This window comes from Procambarus clarkii, chromosome 7 (genome assembly GCF_040958095.1).
Source record: "Procambarus clarkii isolate CNS0578487 chromosome 7, FALCON_Pclarkii_2.0, whole genome shotgun sequence".
Classification (NCBI taxonomy): Eukaryota; Metazoa; Arthropoda; class Malacostraca; order Decapoda; family Cambaridae; genus Procambarus; species Procambarus clarkii.
In genome coordinates this window covers 6,744,836-6,750,051 of record NC_091156.1, presented here as the reverse complement: position 1 = coordinate 6,750,051, position 5,216 = coordinate 6,744,836, and the positions used below count along the sequence as shown (strand labels likewise).

Here is a 5,216-nt window from a genome sequence, read left to right as displayed (position 1 = left end):
ATGATGAAGATTCAGACCGAGGAAAAGAGCAGGAAGCTACTAAATGATATAGACAGACCGAAGGAGTGGTCCAACAAATGGCTACTAAAATTCAACTCAATTAAATGTAAAGTAATGGAACTAGGTAAGGGAGCAAGAGGCCACAGGAGACGACGTCCTCTTCAAAACGGACAGAAAGAATGAGAGAATGAACCTTATATGAAGCACAAGTTCGCTCTCATCTAGAGTATGCACCCCTTGCCTGGATCACCTGCCCCCATTATTTATCAGACTTTTGAACAAAGTGGAGATCCGTGCAAGAAGGCTCATCTCTAGTTATGATCAAGTCTGACTGTAGCGATGTGAACAGTAGAGCCTGCAACGCCATCGTGACGTTGATGGTCTTACTGTTATGTACAAGGCCAACATTCTCAAAGTTACGCATCTGGTCCAACTCTGTGGACAACCAGTAGTTGGCCCCCGTAGCACTAGACTCTCATCCCTCAACAGTCTCATGCTGGATGTGCGTTTCTCAAGTACATCGATCATTCATTCTTAGACTGACTCGCATTAGCTCTTGTTAGCTCGCATTAGAAACTTGTTAGCTCAACAGGTTGATACAAGGGAGATCAGGTCAACTGATCACATGAAGGCTCTGGCACAGATGGCTTCAGACTCATCCTATTCCTTATATGATTGTTTCCTAATGCTGTTAATGAATAAAGTTTACTCCTATTGTTTTATACAATAGGCTCATGAAATTAATGGGTCTCTAGGAGTAGGTTTCAACTGAGCTGAGGTAGTATTATAACTCTTGCTGGTAGTTTCACCAGGGTTCCTAATATGATAGTTCCCTATGTCATAGAATCAAAGTAAATTTTCATGAAATACAAGTCTCTAGGAGCAGGCTTCAGATGAACTGATGTAGGATAATACTTCCTGATTGTAGTTTCACTAGGTACGTCAATTGACAGCCCTTATGAGCCCTAGCCTTAGTTAAAAAAAAAGCTAGGAGTTTATATCACACAGAACCTGTCTCCGGAAGCCCACATCAAGAGGATATCATCAGCGGCGTATGCGAGGCTGGCTAACATCAGAACTGACATTAGTAACCAAAGAGCCGAAGCTCAAACCCTGCAAGTACAATTAGGAAAGTTCACACTCATTCTACAAGAATAATGAGCACATTAGAACACAATATATACTCTCTCTAAACCACACATTTATTACAATTACTCATTACATGTTTTTGACATATAGCTGGAGGCTGATATTCTTCTCTAACTCCTTTGATGCAAGACCATCACCGAGGATGCGGAAGACGTTCACTCTATGAATTTCTATAGTTAGGAGCTGGACGTTGCAGGACGATGGTGCTACTTGCAACTCGTGCCTTTTCGATGAGTCTTGAACCCAACTCTGTAGAATCGATTGCCATCATCCCATGTGCCATCACCTTCCAAACCTGTTGGAACAAAAACATAATAAAGATAATGAAACGAATTTTATCACATTTTCATATGAACGTCCCCAAAGATACAAAGCCAGTGTTCTCAACGCTTATATTCGTCGATTCGTCGAGCCCTTACCCACTGCTCTGAATAGAGCAACGTGAGTAGGGAGTTGGAGAGAATAACGCAATAATATATATATATATATATATGTATATATATATATATATATATATATATATATATATATATATATATATATATATATATATATATATATATATATACTATAATATACTAAATGCACAAAAAAGCCAACAAGTTATAGCATTTGCCAGAAATTACTGTACCTGAAAAGCGGAGAATTGATGGGCTGAACGTCGAATAAATCGAGCTCTTCGGCATCATTTGTCATCACTAAAACTATGAATATCAATGATCGCTTACTGAGGGTCAACAGAGAAATGTTGCAGAATGATGGCAAAACAGTTATCCGTAATGGACATCACAGCTTACTTATTGCAAAGGTAGATGCATTTGTTTATTAAAAATATGAAAATTAGATTTATGTTGATCAACATAATCGAGGAAAAAGATGACCAAATAATAAAAATGGACAGTTAGTAGTAGATAAATAATAATTATGTTAATTAATTATTTAAGGAATGGGAGTTATTTAGCACAGGTAAAACGAAATTTCTGAACAGGCAGCTTAATAAAGAATAAACTGTTCTATCATTGAAAAGAAGTTATTAATGGGGTACCCATTATTACCCATTGGGGTAATTATCCCCAGTAATAATTAAGTGCACAAGACGAAATAAGATCAAATAAACGAACGACTGAAAATATACAAAACAACAGCAAATATAAAATCCTAAAATCTTACATGCAATAAATTAAAACAAAAAGTAACACTGCATAATATATGACCCCAGGGAAAATATATGGAAAAAACTGAATATGGAAAACCCCAGCCAGAGTTCGCGTTAAAAACCTGACAACAATAATCTCTGCCGTCGGGTTTGTTTTGATCACAGGCCTCGCTGTGTTATGATGGATGAGCCAGCGTTATTGATCGCCCTGCCTGGCCCCCTGCACACCCCCATGCTGCACTCCAGACCTGATGCAACCTCTATATATATATATATATATATATATATATATATATATATATATATATATATATATATATATATATATATATATATATTAGGGGTGGTAGGAGAGGAAAAGATTAAAGTATTCAGTGAGAATCCACAGGGTCTTCTCTGAATACTATTTATTTTCTTCTTTGAGGATGTGGGTCCCTTTAATTAAACCAGTAGTGGTACCCCTAAATATATATATATATATATATATATATATATATATATATATATATATATATATATATATATATATATATATATATATATATATATATATATATGGAGTACAACCTCTGGTGCAAGTGTAGGGATCCATAGCCTCGAAGAAGGGAACACAGAGCATTCGAAGAAAAACTTGCCATTGAATTTCTCGGGCAGAACACTTTTTGAGACGTACTTGTGGTGAGGTGTCCGGGAGGTGGAGCATTATCGGCCGGAGCCACGGAAACATGGAGGCTGGACTAGATTACGTCACTGATGCCAGACTCTGATGGGCTAATCCCCTGAAAGCCTGCCAACCTGTCAGCCAGAAAGGTAAACAACTTTCAGCCAACCAATTTAGTCAGCCATATAGTTACACACATCCAATCAGGTGGTCAGCAACATATAGCTACCTACCAGTCACTTAGTCAGCTACATAGCTACAGAATCAGATAGTCAACCACACAGTCAGCTAATTAGTAAACCACATAGCAATGCGCTACCACAGATCAGTTATTGCTTGCTTGTAAAATTATATTAATTCGACTTGTAGGTTTAAGTAATGCATCTCTCCGCTAAGTCATAATCCTGATAAATAATACTAGTCACTATTTTTCTTCGTGAATCGCAGTTCTTACAAGTAAATTGTTTGGTTTCTTAATAACTGGCAAATTATTTATGGGTGAAGCATAGTTTTGCTTATAATAAATATTTGTATTACTCATTCGGCGCATGAGTGAATTAAGGAAAATATATGGCGACTAAAAAACATAATTTTTTTATATAGATACCTCACACCCTCATTTACATCTAAGGGCGCAGCAATGAGGCAAAGCTCTAATGCTAGCACTCATATCCTTACTCACAACAGGTTAGTGGGTAGGTTGAGCTAGATAAGCATCCACATTCACGCCCAGGATCCCACTCATGTAAATGGAAAATTGGAGAGCTACCAGTGATCAAGAAGAGAGCCAAAGTAGCGCCAATATGCCAAATTGGAGACAGACAAGAGGCGGAAAGCCACAGGCCAGTGTACTCATATTATTCAGTGTAATCGAAACGTTGGTTTATAAGAAACTAGTAAAATTGTGTTGACTATTATTTTCCTCCCGAGACTGCTGTGCAGCAGTCAAGGATGGGTTTTGGCTTTATGTATGTTGTACTGGGATGGTCTCTACTTCTATATCCACTCTACTGGAACGTATTGACTATCAGTTTATGTGAGCAAAATGTCGAATAATGCGTGCAGAGTTGCAAGAGAAAGAGTCGCGTAACGTTTTCAGATATCACTGCCCAGGAGCCATGACATTGGCTGTTAAATTACCTCACCACAATCGCACGAGAACTCCTCTTACTTTCACCGATGGTTGGTCACAAAAACAGTCTGCTCATCTTGGGGAGAACATCTTTCTTCTAAATTTGGAACAATAAAATTCCAGAATTCAGGGGTAAAAAAATCCTTGTTGTGGTCTTGTTACCAGTGATGCAAGAACCGGTGATAGTTGGCTTCAGTGTCACCATCAGCCATCCTTGTTTCCTTATTTTAAGGAAATGTAGCAGTATGAAGAGTTTGATTTCTGCAGAATTCTAGCTATAAATTCACCGGTTTATATACACAGGATAAGACTCCTGCTGCAATGGTCAACCTTGTAAAATTACATTTCTAAGACTCTTGGTTAAAACGGATCTTATTTTATTTATGCCAGCTAATCCTGTGTTGTTGCGCAGTGGTGCTCCTGGGTCATGGTCCGATAGAGTGTGCCTTGAAGAAGGAAATAGAAGCCAGAGGACGTGTAAGATAGATACAACGTTGACAGAACAGAAGAGAATCATGGCAACTATAAACATAGGTGAATGAGCAGGCAATCAACACATTGATTGATTATAATGCCCCTTCGTCCCCTCCCCCCCCCCCATAAAAAAAGAGGATTCGTGGAAAACATGAAATAGTAATAAAAGAGAGAGAGAGATTATGGTAAGTGTTTTCACGTGGGCCAGAGCTTCAAGGGGAAACCCGGATTCGAAGAATAGACCCATTGAAAAACTGAGCAAAACAGAAGTGCTACCAGGGGAGGTGACGAGACAACTAGAGGACCTGCATAAGATGTGCAACCCGTTCTCGCAAATTTAATACGTCAATATTGACTTATTAACTACGTGCATAGGTGATATTCTAAACATAATAGATACCCTTAAAAAGATTCATAGAAAACACTGACCTTACCTAACCTTGTTAGTATCTTAAGATAAGCATCATATTGCTTCATAATTACAATTATTACTTAACCTATACCTATTATAGGTTAGGTAATAATTGTAATTACGAAGCAATAAGATGCTTATCTTAAGATACTAACAAGGTTAGGTAAGGTCAGTGTTTTCTATGAATCTTTTTAAGGGTATCTATTATGTTAAGTATGTCACCTATGCACAT

At 37.8% G+C, this 5,216-nt stretch overlaps 1 long non-coding RNA gene across 1 annotated transcript; it reads right to left on the bottom strand.

Moving 5' to 3' along the window:
* Positions 1-1,188: 1,188 nt before the first annotated feature.
* On the bottom strand, positions 1,189-4,944 carry LOC123761528 (uncharacterized). The gene is made up of 2 exons (XR_006773231.2): positions 2,979-4,944; positions 1,189-1,444 (listed from the first exon to the last, which is right to left on the bottom strand). It is a non-coding gene; the product is annotated as an uncharacterized lncRNA (long non-coding RNA).
* Between the last annotated feature and the right edge of the window lie 272 nt (positions 4,945-5,216).